Raw genomic sequence first — 18,505 nt, 5'->3', positions numbered from 1 at the left:
GTGTTGCCCCCAAATTTGACACAGGGTTTCCTTGTGTCCAAATTTTAAGCATACCTTTGGATATCCAATTTCTTTGGTGGTAGGTCTTTAGCATAAGCATGTGATTAAGTATATTTTTCTGCATAAGACCTCCGTAATGGTCTGCGAAGGTGAGTATCATATGCTTGACCATGTGTGTATGGGACCTCTGGTTTTTGAAATAAAGATAATGGTGATTCAGGCACCATATGTGGTCCTCTATTTCCTCCACTATTAGGCCTCCTTTGATCCATGTTGAGGTGAGGTTGTTGCAAATGTCAATTTTCCATTATTTGAGGCATGTCAAAATCATGAAGTATCTTGGCTCCACTTTGTGCCATCACTTGTAAGAAATATTGTCTATCTCTCCTCATTATTTCCTCAACCAATCTATTGAAACGAGGATCCATAGTGGAGTCTTCCATTTCTCCTGAATGTATTGAAATGTTATCCATATTGTCATTGTGTGTATCATTGTTGTTTATAGTATCCATGTTCTCAACATTTGGAATGTTTCTATAAGCATCCATGTCAGGTAATGTAGTATGATCAGAATTGAAAAAGATATCATTGTCATACTCATAGGAACTCATATTTGTGGACTCTTGAGCCTCTTTAGCTTCTCTCCTAGATTTTTGGGAACGGGTTTCAACCATGAACTAGGTATTGACCAAGATGTGTGAGACTAGATGAAAATGGAAAGAGTATGGAAGACCAAGAGTTTGGATGGAATGTAAATGAATCTGAGGTGTACTTGCAATGTCCAAAGTGTAAGACCAAGTATGTATGTAGTAGAGTAGGTGTGGCTTCCAAAGAGATGATAGTTTCTCTTGATGAGGTAAGTTGACCTTGACTCTAAGTAAGACCAAATGAGACCCAAAGGTGATAGACCTTGATGAGGGACCACTTAGCAAAATGTTGTTGTATGTAGTGTGTTGACAAAGTATGATGAGGACAAGCAAGTGACCTTTTGACTCAAGTTTAGACAAATGTGAATGTAATGTAAGGTGTAAAGCAATGATGGACTTTGTGAGACCCAAAGATAGGTTGAATTCTAGATGAAAACCCGAAGAGATATCTTAGGAAGCTCAAGAATTCTAAAATTGATTGTTCTTGTTTGTTGGACTATAAATTTTTCTAATTTGTGAAGTTGTTTGTTGTGACCAAATCTGAATTTTTGACTATTTTTAGTGACAAGAGGACACAATGTTGATGAGGACTCAATGTTTGAAAGTGTTTGGACTCAAAAATGACTCAAAGAAAGTGTGTTGTTTGATGTAAAAATGTTTTGCATACACTTGAAGACACAAAAGACACAATGTTTTGATGTTTGATCTTAAATGTTTGATTGTTCAAAATAAGACAAGCACAATTCTTATGGTTGGCCAAGACAATAGTTGGTGATTCCCACATGAGGCTATGCTATTCAGAGCGGATACTTAGATTATTGACCCCACTGGCTCCACCCTCAACACTCACTTCTCAGGGAAGCCAAGCATCAGTCCCCATGAAAACTCCCCGTGGCAAACTTTGTATCTCTACTAAGAACCATATGTGTGTGGGCCGCTCCAAAGGTCCGACCTCCTGCCCCAACAACTAGAAAGATTTTGGTTTCTAAAACAAAAAGGTGCTAGTAAGGGTATCTTCTCGTGGGGCCATACATGTGGCACTTTCAAATCTGTAAATGCAGAAGGATCCCAGTCGGTAGGGGTTACACCCTACAATTGATCAAATAAATTTGATCAAATGAGTTTATGGGGAGACATAGTGTCGGTATGAGCTAATCAGCACACGTTATCCATAGTTTTCACCATGGATACAATTGTTTATAGTGGTTTAGAAGAGGTGGGTTTTCCTCGCTACCACTTGGATCATTCTCTCCTCACTAGTAGTCCTAATGACCACACATGGAGACAGGCCCTCTAAAGATTAAACAAAAAGAGCCTATTACCCAAGACACAAAAGATGCTAGTTCAATTTTAGTGCACTAATTGAAGTGTTTGATAATATATGAAAACAAGGCACACAATAAAGATAAAAAACCCTTGCCAAAATTCTACAACAAATATTTGTTAGTAGTTTTGCAATAACACCCCTCCTGCAAGCACACAAGTTAGGTAAATTTTAGATCCAAAAGACTTTGTGAAATAGGGGCCTTCAACAATGCCCTTTTTTTGACCAATTCAAAGATCAAATTCATCATAAAAAAAGACCACCTGTAAAATTTCAAGAAATTTCCAGAAATGTAAGAAAATCCAAAAAATTTGCTAATTTGCTCCAAAAATCAATTTTTTATGAAAAATCATAAAAAGTTCATATAAAATGCAAAATTGATCCAAAAAATCTGAAATTTTTATTGGACAGTCCTGATGGTCTTCCAAACTTGCATAAAAAAATTCCTACAACAAATCTAAGCAGTTTGTGAGATATGAGCAAAATAATGCAAAACCCTAATTTTCAAAGATCCAATTTTTGAGGAATGATTTTGCATCAAATTTAAAAAAAAAAAAATAGGGTCTGTGTATAAATTAGAGAGATTTCCAAAAATATAAGAAAATCCAAAAAATTCACTAATTTGCTCTCAAAATTAATTTTTCATGAAAATACATAAAAAATTCGTATAAATTTCAAATATGTTTGAACAACTCTGATTGTTTTACTACAAATCTCTAATAATGTTCTTGACTTGAAAACAAAATTTGGTGCAAAAATTCTTAGCCGTTTGTGAGATCAGATCAAATCTCTCCAAGATCTTGATTTTGTGTCCAAAACCCTAGCTGCACAAGGTTATTCTCCAAATTGTTTTACAAAACAACAATATATGGTTAGGAAAACCATCACATGTCCAATAGGGTTTGGATCTCCATTCTTCCTATCTCCATTGATCTTGCTTGATATATTTGCTCTCAGATTTTATGTGTGCACAAGAGCTCAACAAAGAACGAAAATGTGTTTGCAAGTAGGCTTGATCGCATATGAAAGTTCGAAAGCGTAGTTGGGTCGTCAATTGATTAGGGCTGATAATGAAGGAGTCATCTCCTTATATAAAAGACACTATAAGAAATGGAGGGATAAGATTGAGAGGTGTAAAAGATAAATGGTCGGCTATCATTAAAGGGTAGGTAGAGAAAATAAGAAAATAATGAGAGGGTAGGTAGTGTAGGAATTAAGAGATGAATGACATGTGTCATGGGTAAAAAAGGCTAATGAATTAATTAAATAAATAAATATTTATTTAATTAATAGAGGAAGTGGGATCAATTAAATAAATAAGATATTTATTTAATTTAAGAAAAAGTATAATTTAAATAAATAAATGTATTTATTTAAATGAGAAATAAGGCTAGAAGAGGATAAATGAATTAATTAAATAAATACAAAATTATTCAATTAATAGAAGAATTAGGCTAAGATAATTCAATAAATAAAGATATTTATTTAATTAGACATGACAATTTTAGGTGTCTAAAGGAGGTAATGCACGTTGGCTACTTCTTATGAGAAAGAGAGAGTCGTGGATTACCTCTTAGGTTTTCTATTCCTTTTCTATAAATGAGAGAGGGGAATAATGCAAAATGAAATCTAACTTAGAAAGCAAGCAAGCAAGCAAATCCTAATTTGAGAATGCAGATCAAAGAACAACTGATACACTTTTGAAAAGTACAGATCAAAAGGCAAAATTAGAGGTGCACCTGTGTCTAAAATCTAAGTAGAAATGTCTGGGACTAGGGTGCCATGCCACTCTCCTAATTGTACAATTCTAGAGCTACAACTGATTGGAGGGATTCTCAGATTTGCAAAGTGTTGTTCTGTCAAGTCTTGCTGATAGAGGGCAGGACCATGGCACCACACCACTGTCCTGGGTAGGACTAGGGAACCGCACCCATATCCTTGGCAAACTTCTATAGTTCTGAGACTTCTTGGTGGTGTTGATGCCCTTTTTCGAATGTAAAATTGCCTCTGGATTCTTGTTTCTGCACCTACAACTGAAAGGGAAAGGTTTGGGGTGGCTATATAGGGTTTTGCCTTAGTCAAACCCCCATGTTGGTGATTTCCACCTCCATGAATAGCCGATAATGTACTAAAAATGTGTGTGCAAGAACCTTGTGTGTGGGCAAGATCGTAAGAATAAAAATAAACAACCTAGAGCAACCCTAAAGAGTAAACCCTAATTGATTATAATTGATAAAGTAAATGCATTAAATCCATAGTGTAGAGTAATCTAAAGAATGAATGTGAATCAAAATGAAACTCATTGAAAGACATGAAAAAAAACATGAAACCATACCTAACTCCAAGGGAGACGTACAAGCTAATCATTAGTCGACGATCTCATATTTCTCTTCTACATCTTCAAAATCCCCCATTTGATAAAATGATGCTCGATGAATAATTGATGGATGAATGTTGAATATTGTTGAAGACTTCAAAGATCTACTCTTTCGCTGCAAAGAAGTCTCTAATATTCCAAAAACCTACTCTTAGATTCTTAGAAGAATACCCCTTCAAATGAAGAAAGAGAGCTCTTAAGTATGAAACCCTAGATCTTAATTTCATGTTTAGGCCGACCTAGGATTTGAATTTCCCACTAATGTTTTGGGGTTAAGCATTATCATATCATAGGATTGTGCTCCCAAAATTTTAGGAAAAAAGTCGCAGACCATGTGCATTCCCACCATAGTCCTACCAACTTTTCACCAAATTTTTGGGGAGTTTACATATGACAATGTTAGAGTGCATCCCAAAGTTACAGCTGATTTTGAGATGTTTTAATATGTGAAATCAGGCCTAAATGGTCAAAATAAGACATAATTAGGGTTTATGATTAAATGATTCATTGGAAGAATAAGATGAAAAGGGGCACACTTAGGGTAAAGGGCCCAACTTTTTAATGTTTAAAGTGATGAGACATGACCTTAGATTTAATTAAATTAATAAATTAAATGCTTAAAGGGGAATGAGAAATGCAAGATGCAAGACACACTAAGGTGGGTGCTTGTAAGGAAGTTAAGTAGCGGAAACAACTTCCTACACTAACCTTGAGAGGAGGGTAATGCAAAACTTTTTCAAATCATTACAACAGTTACAGAAAATAGAAATAGATATAATAGCATTCATACCACAACACAATGATTTACGTGGGGAAAACCCTTTCGGGAGAAAAACCCCACCCTCCAAAAGCAGCTCAATATTTTATTCAGCAATCAAAAACAGATTACAACATACTTGCAGAGCAAGCTCTTCGCAGGAGTACCACTAATCAGAGATTCAGAGGCAACTCAATAGCCATAAGACTCTTACACCCAACCTCTATCTCACACACCTCATAAATAGGAGATACAATACAAGAAACCGTCGAACGGTATTACAAAACCATGGGCTAAAACCACCCAATAAGGTGTAGCCGACCTTATCTCCCTTCTAGATGCCCTATGACATGTTAAAGCACACATCAACATTTGTCGCTCCCTTTTACAACTCATTTATGTATCTGATACAAATCATTTTTCCTATTTCAGGAGTACAAACTTTCGGAGGCCATAACTTGAGAACTGGGTGTCCGATTGACGAACCGTTTGAAGCGTCGGAAAGCTCGCGAATTGCTCTATCACCTCGTAACTAGCTTTGCTGGTTACGGACACTTTTCAGGGCATTTTGGAGCCTCTAAAGTCCCCAAAATTAAGTTTAAATATTTTATTGCACCCCTCCAAGATGAAAACTTTAATATCTTCAAAACTAGCTGTGACCTTGCGACGCAACTTTACCGGGATGCTTATCTAGCCAACTAGAAGCTTCAGGGAGAGTTTTGCACCATTTCATGCTCAAATGAAAACTTACTATAAATAGTAACCTCGCATAAATGCAAGGTTGAGACACCATTTTTCCCAACAGTGCTAACCTAAGTGTGAAATTGTACCACCCTAGCAAGGGTGTACAATTTACAACACTACAATACTATCAAGATTATCGATCATAACAGAATGCAATCATTGTCACCAAATGTCAAAGATCAAGATACATTGATAATTCAAAGCCTCAACATAGAACTAAGACAATTATGATAAATCTGAAGTCTTTATTAAGGTGCATAATGGTTTTACTTATCCCACCATTGGTTCCATCACCCTCAAGTTAAAGTTGAATTTAAAAGATTAGATATTCCTTTTACCGTTATTTCTACCTTAGACCACTTTCATGTGAAGTCGACTCATTTTTTAAGGTAGTGCCCTATGTAGTCCATTAAAATGTTGAAGTTCTCAGTTCAAGGACAAGTGTAAACTATATTTCATAGTGGGTTCTAGCCCTTGTTTAGACAATTATTTGGTGTATTTGGTTACTTCTAATTGCCAATATTTGATCTCAGACTTAGACAACTATTTGGTGTATTTGGTGACTGCCCTTTTAAAAAGTTAAATGAATATTTTTCTATGTAATCAACAATATGAATATAAGCAACAAAATCTATGTTCCATGGACCATACTATCAAAGAGATACAGAAAGACCCCAAGGCCGACCGTGCTCTTCATCAGGGTCTTATGGCTCTTTTGTATAAATTCCTGAAAGGGAAATGCATTGAAAAACCTATTAAAGGTAAAAATGCAAGGGTTGAGGAAACAAAGAGTGAGGTTAGTGGTTTTAACTTCGACTCGGAAACTAAAGGTGAGTTGGAGGAGCTAAGTAAAAAGGGGAGGAACAAGGGAAAGAGGAAGATGATAGTGGTGGATTTAGATATTTCGGGGTCTGAGGTCGAGTCCTTCAAAGGTAAATTCATCAAAAACAAGAAAGGTAAAGGTACCAGAAAGAAAACCCAGAGGAAGAAGAACATCAACAAGGGAGGTAATAAAGATATGAATCAAATTTTGATTGATTCTGATAAGGAGGCAGAGGAGGATAAAAATGTTAATGGGCAGGGTAAGGAGGGGGATGATATTTCAGTTGTGGGCAGCAATGAGGATTTGAATACTCAAGGTCTGCAGAGAGAGGATCAAGAGGACAAAAGGGGCAAATCTAGTGATTGTGTTGGAGAAAATGAGAGTATTAAGGGTTTTTGTGATACCGTCAGCATAATGGTGAAAGACATAGGTAGTCTGAAGAAGTATATGAATGTTGTCAAAAGAGCCATGATAGGAAACAAACCTCTGTCTGAAAATGTCAAAGAATTGGCGGTGGCAATTAATAATGCTGAAGCCATTGAAAAAATGGTGAGTAAAATTATTGAAACTGAAAAAAAGGTTAAGGAGATGGAAGGAAAGAAAGAGGTGAAAGGGATGGAAATTGCTATGAACAATCTAGGCAACAGAGTTGACAGGATGGAACTCACGGTAAAGAAGATAGCTGAACAAAACTTCCAGATTCTCAAAGCTTCGGTGGACAACATGAACATTTTGATTAACAGATTTGATAACATCAAAGATAAAGAGGGTGACAAGGATCAGCTGGACAAAAAAGGTCACGAAAAGAGGACTAGAGCCAACACTAGGAATAAGGGAGACATCAAGGGTCGAGAGATGGATGATTTAAAGACCTCTGCGAACAACATGAAGCAAATGGTGGTCCACACTGAAGATATCATGAAAAATATCTACCCATCTCGGTCTTGGTCTCTGTCTTAGTCTTTGTGCTATCTTTTTGCTATCTTTTTGTGGTTCTTCATGTTATGTGTGTTGAGATCCCTTTTTGTTCGGATGGGATCAATTTTTGTTGTTGGAGTGATCAGGCACGGTTCTTTCTAGCTCCATCCCTCTCCTAATTTGTAAAAGGTTCGGGTTCCTTTCAAAAACCTATTTTACTTAATCAAAACAAAATCTATTTTCTGTAATAAAAAATATGAATATAAACATCAAAATCCTAATCAAGGACCTTACCTTTGATGGTCTCCACTAAGTAACTTCTTGTGTTGTTGTTCGTGTTGGCTCTATTGGACCTTGCAATTAAGATTCAATACATATTATTCAATAAGATTAACAGTAGAGCATAATGAAATATTGAAAAGTGTGTTACCTTATTGAGCTTCTCTTTGTTTCAAGAATAGTTTAATATTATCTACTTAACATGGCCAACCACGTGAAGGTGGAAGGTCATTTGGCCCTCCCCCCCAACATCACTCTAAATTCTGTGTTAACATATAACATTCATTCATTCTTTCATCCATTAATAAAATATAACATTCATTCATTATCACATAACATTCAATAACACATAACATTCATTAACACGTAACTTTCATTAACACATAATTACATTCATTAACACATAAAATTCATTCATTAACAAATAATACAATTACAATCATTTCTTTTATTTTATTTTTTTGAAGCTAAGTAAACACTAAGTGAAGCATTGTTTTCTTCATCATTTTTCCCATCTTTAGTTGTTGTTCCCTCTGCTCTTGATCTTAATGTATGCCTAGTCCTGTACTCACGATGAGGACATCTAGGCAAAGGGGGCTCCACTGCAATAACAAAGAAATTGGTTAAATTCATAAGATTTTTTTATTATTATTAAAAGTATTTCATTAATTAAAAGAACATTACAGGGGTTCTCTTTACTTGATGGGGCCACATCATCTTCCTGATCATTTTGTCTAGCCTCATCCTCAACATGTTGAACACCCTCTAAATCTTTTGGAGTTGAAACACACACAAAAGGTTACATTAATCAATACACCAATTGCAATAAATTCATTTAAAGGAATAATAGTGGTCCTCTTTACCTAATGGGGGTACATCACATTCTTGATGTTGTCTACCTTGGTCATGCTCCACTTGTTCACCACACTCTACATGCTCTAAAATAAAAACAAAAAAGGTTACATTAATTACTACACCAAGTTCAATTAAAAATGTTTAATTGTATTAATATTTACATAAAAAAATTGTATAGGACATGAATACCTCCAGTACTGGGATGCACACCATAACCTTCATCATGTGCAGGTTGTGTTCCACTCTTAGCAGGGTGCATTCCAATGCCATGTGCATTGTTATCATTGCTTGCTTATTTAAAAGAAATATAGTCACTTTATGTTGGAAATTAACATCAAATAGACTATTTCTCAAGTATTTAATTTTAAATAATTTTCATTTATCTTTTTTACATATGTGACGAATGCATCAAAATCTTTTATTTGCCCATTCAATTCTCTTAGGCATTCAGCCATGATTCCATAGCCTTGCTGGAAGACAATTTTCATGTTATCTTTTGTGGGCTCTCTATTGAATTCAAAGCCCCACATTTTTTCTTAATATCATGAATTTTGCTTCTATTGTTTGATTAAGAAAAAATTGTTTGCAATTTATTATTTTGATGTGATATTTCATTTATTGATACTTACAATTCATGTGACAACTTTCATATAAACACCAGATCCAAGCTTGTGTTGCCCGTTCTTTTCTAGTCTTGCCTTAGTTGCCTTCGATGTGTCAAGAAACCTATGAAAGTTTAAAAATATGCTAGATTATGTAAATATAAAGAGTAATTAGTACATAATTATATTTGTTGGATTTTGCCAAGATCAAGGGCACAATGAAAAGCATAAAAGAGACAATAGAATGACAAGAACAAACTGTATTCTCATCAATATAAAAATGATCAACTGGATTAACCAATACAATGAATAGAGGCCTCCTTATATAGGCAAGGCCATATGGATGTATGAGCACACAAATATGACATGTGGCTCAATGAGAAACAAGGGTAGGTAGGAAATAGGTGTGGGTAGGTAGGAGAAATAATATAATATTCCACATGAGGTGGATCACCCACCGAAGGTGGAATTATCACTCCAGAATAAGTGGATATGATAGTGTAATAACAAGATCAACACCATAAGAGGTGGAATTTCTCCTACACACACTATCCCAATGTGACACAAACACCCAAGTGTCTCATATCCAAACTACTATAAAATGCATTATCCTAAGTTAACTTAAGTAAGTGTAATAATATCCATAATGAATATTTATTTACACCAACAATATTGTTCATAGTATCACATACCTTCCTTTTCCCAATGGTGTATGTCCTTTTCTCTTTTCAACTTTCTCCTTTCCATCCGAAACCAGGTCCTTCCACTCCCTCTTTGGAATCATGGGGGGACGCTCGTACTTTCTGTTCTTCTCTAAATGTGTCCTATATTGGTCCCTCACATACTTTAGATATGTTCCATATTTTTGAAGGACTTTGGTTTTGTTGAATGTGTCATTTCAGAACAACACAACCAAATAGTTTATGACTTCATCTTTTAATTGTTGATTTGGGTGTTCCACTGTGTATGTATGGTGGGCCCGAAGATCTCCAATGTAATATGATTTAGATGTTTATTAAAAACATCATTTCCTACAAAAAAATCATGGGATCATTAGTCCAAAATGAGTGATCAATATGTAAATTACAATTGGACTATATATAATAGTTATTTTAAAGTGCCTGGAACCTTCTCTATCTTTATGGGAACAAGATCATTGGTCACCATAAATGTGACTGGCAATGTTCTCATACTAGTAATATAGGAAGATCCAAGAATGCTGCTAAAATATCACCACTAGTGGCCTATACATCCTTAGGTGCATGTCTTGTTGCACAAGTCGGTGCAGTATTCAATGAGTACATGTTGCCGACATTGTAGTCGACAATATAGGTATCAATGATGAGGTCAGATGAGGTGGTGAATGCACAGGAACATGGACAACACCTAAATATTAATACATTAAATATATAATACAATAAATATAAGAGTAATAACACATTAACATAAGGGTAGGAACATGTATAAATATGAGCTGGTGTATGCACAGAACATGGTCATCACCTGAACTACCTGGAGTACCCTGATCATTACCACCAACTTCATGAGGATACAAAAATACCTGTAAAAAAATACATATATATTTTAGTTCATGACATAAAAGAGTATAACATATAAACCATGAATGAACTTATGCTATAATTAAGGATTTCATGATTGCTTACTTGCAAGTTTTATGCTCTCTCTGTCAATTGTTTCACCCTCTCTTATATCTCATAAGTTTGAGGGACTATGAATAACAATTTAAGAATTTATTTATTAATTTTTTTTGCGTCTTTGTTATCATTTCAGCAGGGTTTGTGGAATATGTGATGTCATCATTGCATAATAGTGAGTCCTCCTCTGTATTGATGTTCTTAGCTACTACAGGTGCCTTTCCCCGAACATCCATCTATGAGAAGAATATTAGTAACATTATCAAAATTAATCCAAAACCCTAAAGAAAAGATCATAATAATATAACAGTTTTCTTGTATCTAATTTGTACAATTACAATGAGGTTTACTTGCTCGGTTGAAGTGACCGAAGCTACATCTCGGTCTATGTTATGTGTCAGATCAATGTCATGCTGTGACAAAAATTAAATATAAAAAAACATTACCAAAATGAAACCAATAGACTACCAAAAAAACTTAATAATGAAATGGTATATTGGAGCTATTAATTGGCAGTTGGTTTAAATGGTATATATAAGTATGCACCACCCCCACAATACTAACTTTGTTTGTATCTATGCATTTAGATTGTAATCAATTTGTAGGTCTTCCCCTACACTTATTGATTTTATCATACATACAAATACATGGTTTCCCTCACATGCTTTGAATATGCATTTGGGTTGCCTATAAGTTGACACAGGTTGTGTACTATCTATAAAACCTGCAATATTCCTTGTTGCTTTTGGTCTTTTGTCAATGTACATAGCCACTCTTTTACTTTGATCATTATCTTTTAGTTGTATATAATTTGCTGACAGTGCATACCTACACATACTTTGTGTATATCCAACTAGCTGCATCCAATTTTTGTAATTGTAACAACGTCTGACATACTCCATCAATTCAACAACTTTGTTGTAACAGACCTTTATGTCATCCATGGAAAATAGGCCCAAACCATGTAATGATGATAATGCTATGCGATACATCCTCCCATTAACACAAAAATCAATGTTTATTGGAGGAAGTTCCTTGGGTACCCATTGTTTCTGTAGATGTCTATACCTCAAGGGCACCTCGATGTTGCCTATGGTCTCGTCATCATAAGAACATGACCCCCCATTGAGCAATAAACAATTCCAGGCATTTATATAATTTTCTTCTAATCTTTTGACATCCAGTTTATCTCCCTCTTTTAGACCTACTACATGTCTCACTTTCCTCTTCTCTTCTTCAATTTCCCTCACTCGAGGAAGACACATTTGACAAATACCTATTTGGTGGTACCTGCACTCCACCAAATGAGAGAGATAGTTGGGAGAGGGTTGATTGTTATTGTGAGAGGAAAATTCGATGGTGGGGTCGATAAGAGAGGTGAAGTAAGTGGTGAGTTGGCTATGCCAAGTCATACTTTGGATGGAACCGTTTGCCACATGGAAGTTCAATGTCATATTGACCGACGATGACCGTGTGATTCACCGAGATGGATAGGATCTATGGTGGAGTTTCAATTTTTTTTTATAAGGGTTTTTTAAAGGTGTGGTATGTTATCTGTGCAGGAAAGTTAGAATGGATAGAGTGCAAGCTTGTCAAATTGGAGAAAATAGCGACAAGGTAGGATGATTGGATGCCGACTCATTTCATAAGGCTAGTTTTCTGAAGGTTTGTATTGATTCTAAATTTATTTGACAAGAAAGAACAACAATTTTAGAGGCATAAGAGAATTTGGATAACCTTTGAGTTGGAAATGAAAGATCATGGATTTCTCAATAAAATCAGAGGTTTCTTGTTGTTAGGGATTCTCATGGAGGGATAGTAAAAAAATCCTTCTTTGAGAAGATCTAAAAGGAATAATCTGGGGTTTTAAAAGAATTCTGAAGCAAAGTTGCGCAGTCCTAAGATGAGAAGATCAAAACAAAATCATCCATGTTAGGTGAATATTGACAGAAAAATAGTGGATTGATTTTCCTTGTGAAAAAGATGGAATTTGACGATGTCTTGGGTATGACATGCATAATTTCCCTCGTTCATAGCTCACATGGTGAATAGATAGAATCAAGCATTTAGGAAGATTGTTTGCATGAACAAACACCACCAAGTGAAGTGATTTTGATTATAAATACAATAAGGTGGTAGTTCAGTTGGTAGAAGAAAAAAAAAGCCTCTTTTCTTTTTGAAGAGCGGTTTTTCATCACTGAAGAAGATGATGTTTGAGCAGTATCATGCATGGAGTTGATGTGTGCTTGTTGATATCAGATGTATGTTCTTTCTCTTTGGTGAGTTTACTTATTGTCAGAAGGTTTGTGAAAGTTAGAAGGATTGTCAGAGGGGGCGTGAAAGCCATTTCTTATCAGAAAAAGCCACTCATGATACATCCTGTGTTTCTACTTTGCCACTAGTTGGCAATGGGTTTGAGGAAGGAGCCCATAGGGGAATGCAAGAAGGATTTGTTTGAGTGGGGAGTGGTAGCCAGTCATCTCTGTGATGGTATGGAAGCTACAACCCCTCCCCAACATATTATGTTTCTCTATACGCTTCTCCTTCCACTTTCTCTGATCCTGGGCATAAAGGTTGTAGAGCTTCCTCTAGTTTGGGGGTGATTTTACTTCTTGCCAGGATCTAGTTTCCCTTCTGGGAAGGGAAATACTGTGTAGGACAGAATGAAGCATCTCACAATTTTATTGAAGACGTAAGGATGATCATGAAATGACTCAAGCACTTTTGTTTCTACCAATGTTCAGTTACAAATTATGATTATGTTTTATCACGGGTGCTAGCGTAAGGGTAGTTTTAAGGAATATTTTGTAACAAAATTGCATATGGCTTTCTTGCCTTGTTCATTCTAGATGACATGTGTCTCTTGGCCTCAAGATTTTTTGTCCCTTATTTTATATAAAAGGGAAACCAAGGCCCTTAGAAAGGGTTCCAAAATATCTGAATAGGGTCTCTTGTGTAGGTCTGGTTTGCAAGATTAGGCTCCAATTTTAAGAAGTCATGAGTAAATAATAGAGAACTGTAATGTCATTTTGCAGAGAAAAATCGAAGATAGTCATCAGTTCAAATTTCAAATGGGTTCTTCTATAAATATAATGTATTAGGTTATTTGATAGAAGACATCTTTTGAAGTTAATACAAATATAATTTCAAAATCCTTACTCTCCTGTGTATGATTTTATCTTATTTTGAGTTAATGGAATCAAGGGTTTCATTTTCTTGTTGCATTGTTATGATGTACGTAATTTTTTATTTCATGCTTTAATCCAAGGGTTTAATTCAAATGCTTGAATGAGATTACAGAAGGATAAAGCTTGTACTAGGATTTAATAAGTAGTTGAGGTAAGAAATTGCAAATAAAATTCTACTATAAGGCGGTATTGTTTAAGATTTAATCAGCGATTAGATAGATTTTTGTCAAGATTCAGTGATATTTCAGAAACTCAGAGCCCAATGGAGTACGGTACTAGTATATATTAGAAGATGTCATTAGGTTATTTATTTCTTGTTTGTTTCACTTATGGTTTGTCAAAATCATTAAAATCAAGACATATTTCCAAGTTTTTATGTATGTTTGAGGCGTCCTACTATCCTATGCTCCAGATAAGGTGAAGGATCATTGAATAATTCACCATTCTTGAGCATTCTCCCTGCCCTTGAGCCTGTATATAAGATTATCTGGAATGAGCTATACCATGTGTATCTCAAGGTGGTTTAGGTGAAAAAAAATCAAAGTTTTGACAAAATATAGTTGCTAAATCCTGGCTTATTATTAAACCACTCTGAGATGGGTGTAAAGAGAAATCAAGCAAATAATGGTGTATTCACTTATACCTACCAATCCATGAGAAGAATTGTCACCTTTCCTTTATGTAGATTGTATCCTAGTCAAAGGGGTTCAGGTTCCTACATATGTAATTCATTTATCTTATGTTAGCTTACATCTTATATGAAGGTCAATCAAATGGCTCACTACCTTACATAGACAAGGTAGCGAACTGTTTGAAAAAATGTCTCAAAGAAATGTGTTCTCATGGTGATGGAATGCCATGTCAATCCATAGTATTTGATTGTCATGTAATTCCATCATCATTATTGCATTCCATCACCATCATTGAATTTCATCACCATCATAGCAACTAATCGAGTCTATATTGGATTTGTTTATTTCAACTCCCGACCCTTGCTTTGTAGCAATCTTATAGGCATGTATATACCTTTACCTAGCATCATCTATAGCTACTATATTACTAGAGGACTCAGACAATGTGTAGAGAAGGGTTTGAACTCTATATTGATTTAAGGTGATGCATAGATACTTATCAATGCTATTAAGAATGGTGTCACAACAAATTGGAAAATACAAAGGATTCTGAGGGACATTATGGATGCTCTAAATAAAGTTCTCGACTATGAGGTCATACATATTTTTAGGGAGGTGAACATGGCTACAGATTACATGGAAAACATGGGAATAAATTTAAGGACAAAGGATGACCAGGTTTTTGATGAAATCTTGAGTGAGGATTTGGAATATATTCTAGTGGACAACTATGAAGCCTCATGGAGGCAAAAAAAAAAAGGCATTGGATAGGTACGACTAAGGGAGGATACTGATATGGATTCCAAACCACAAATTTGGATCAGGAGTGACAAAGGTGATCAAGATAGACGAAAAATAAGGCTTCGATTATCATGAATGAAGGGACATTGGGAAAAGGTAGCAAGAGATTAGGACACTTCAAATCCAGAGATAGATTTGATTTTCATGGGTTATCATATTTGTTTCTCTTTTAGGCAGAGTCTGATGTTTGATAAAGATAGGAAATCGTAAGGATGAGGTCAAATAGGAAGGTGGATCGAGCAATGAATGTAGGAGGAAAACTGAGGGAAAATGGTCGATCACTTTAGGTTGATCTCCCTATGTGTGAAGGAGACATTTCAGCAGCAATGCATGAGACTTTTTGACTATGATGAGATCACTTGGGATACATTGTGGTGTTTGGCCTAAGCTATTTTAGGTAGGGATAGGCATTTGTGTGATGGTTCCATCTATGAGGCAATTTTGTGCCCAATGGTTGACATCCTTGATTCCAAGGAAGCATGCATACACATGATCCTAACATTCAAAGAACATCCTTCAAAGCCTTCATAAAGAATAGAAACCCTTGCAATACCAAGAACAAGTCCCTAAAAACCCTACAAGATCATTGAAAAGGGAAACAAATGATTCTGATTATGTTTGAAATGCACATAAGATGAAGCTAAGTGATTTCTCACCTGTAAACTAATTTCATCCATCGGTGAATCTCCTCTCCTACATGTGAATGAACTCTTCATACACCACTGTATACAAATTTGATCCTCTCTTTCTTGGTAGGAATGAAGTTTTTTGAATTATTTTGCTTTGCAGAGTAATTTAAAATTTGAATTGACCTATGAGATATTATAATTATATGTAAAAATTAAAATTGATCACCTAAATGCCAACCCCAAGTGACTTGGTCTTGTGGGACAATATTTATAAAGAAAGTTCCCCTTGTCCATTATCTCACTGGGTGTTTCAATGTGATTTTCAACCTCACGGGATAAGGAAATGCTAGTTTCCAAAGAGTGCATCTTATCCCGCGACACATTTGCATCAATGATTTGGCATTGTGGGATAATAAGAAGGAAAAAAATATAAAGGAATCCTTATCCTGTGACAACTACAAGGTGAGAAAAGAAGCAACATGCGATAAGGAGCGGCTAAAAGAAACAAGCAGTAGAGGCCTATCCTGCAATTGTTAGGTCCTAGAGACAACTGAGATGGGCGGGGGAGGTGAATCAGTTGTCAACTAATTTCAAACCAAAAACCACTTAACCAACTTAATGCTTAATACTGGTAAACCAGTTAAGTATGCTGGTAGACAGTGTTAATAGTTAATAGCTATACCGGTAAAGATTAATGCATGAAACATAAACACAAAGTCATCCACAACACATAACAACAATATTTGTACATGGAAACCCTGTAAGGGGAAAAACCACAGTGAGAAACCTTACCCACAATTAGATGATACTACTACAGATAGTAAGTGTACATAAATGGGGTCTGCACATGCAGAAAGGCCAACAACCTAGAGCTCACTGCTCAATCACAAAATGGGAGTCACACTGACTATAGTTGGATGGTTAAATCCAATAAGAATGTACTGCACAAAATAACATCTTCATATGCTGGATTCAGTACCGGTGTAATGCTGATATGCTTTCACAAAAACCTAGCTTCACCTTATAATGATGTCTTCATGTATAGATCTTCTTAATCTCACATATACCTTCACACAATTCTTTTTTGCATTCCACACACAATCTTACAAATAAGATCTTACCTTTATACCATAACCTAAGACCAATTTTAGTAGGTTGGCTCTACAAGATATTACAATAAAACATTTTACAAACAATATAATATTCGATGCAATAAGCGATGAAACATGTCAGCTTAATGCATTTACAACAATAATTAATCATTTCCATAGCCTACCATGCTGATCTAGAAAAGATAAACCTGCCGGTGTAACCCTAGGTAACCCTGGACCTATTTGCCGGTAAAAGCAAATATGCAAATATGAATATACCAATGATCAAAACTCCAAGACAAGATGTCCAAATGATGTCTTTGACATCACCAAGTGTCTTCCACATCATTCAGAGTGCCGGTGATCATTAAATCCTGTCAGTGAACTATATACCAGTAACTATGCAATAGTTACTTGCTTACCGATGAATTTTGCTGGATCTCCAAAGTGCTAGTGTTTTAGTAGGTGTTGACATCAATGACAAAACCATACCAAAATATCAACAATCTCCCCCTTTGGCATTGATGGCAACACAGGATGGAAAAAACCATCAAAGTGCCAAAATAAAAATGCCAAATACCAAAAACCAACAATCTCTAAAAAGATCATAACCAGAATACAGAGAGTAATAATCTCTCCCAAACAACAATCTCTCCCCCTAGGAGCAACATGTGTTATCCAAAGTTTCCATACTAATCTCTCCAAAAGATAATGCATTTTTCCATAGATATCTCTCCCCCTTTGACGTCAAATGCCAAAATTGTAATAAAGCCAAGTTCATATACAAAATACCAATCAATTCAGTATACCAACCACTCTCCTTGAGAAGTAGCTTCCTCATCAAAGACTGGAGTAAAAGATTTGTCTTTTAATTTTGCCGGTTGATGACAATCATCAATTGTCTAAGTCTCTACCGGTGGTGGTATGACTCCAAGCTGATCTCTGAGATATTCAAAAGTCTCCTTAGGCAAAGGTTTTGTGAAAATATCTGCAAGCTATTCTTTAGTATTCACATAAACTAGTTTTATCTCCTTTTCTTCAACTTTTTCCTTTAGAAAATTCAGTTTGATAGAAACATGTTTTGTTTTAGAATGTAGTATTGGATTCTTAGATATATCAATTGCTGCAGTGTTATCACAATACATGGTAATAGGTTCCTTGCATTTTACCTTTATGTCTTTCA

The sequence above is a fragment of the Cryptomeria japonica genome, chromosome 8 (genome assembly GCF_030272615.1).
Source record: "Cryptomeria japonica chromosome 8, Sugi_1.0, whole genome shotgun sequence".
NCBI lineage: Eukaryota > Viridiplantae > Streptophyta > Pinopsida > Cupressales > Cupressaceae > Cryptomeria > Cryptomeria japonica.
This window is presented reverse-complemented; position numbering follows the sequence as displayed.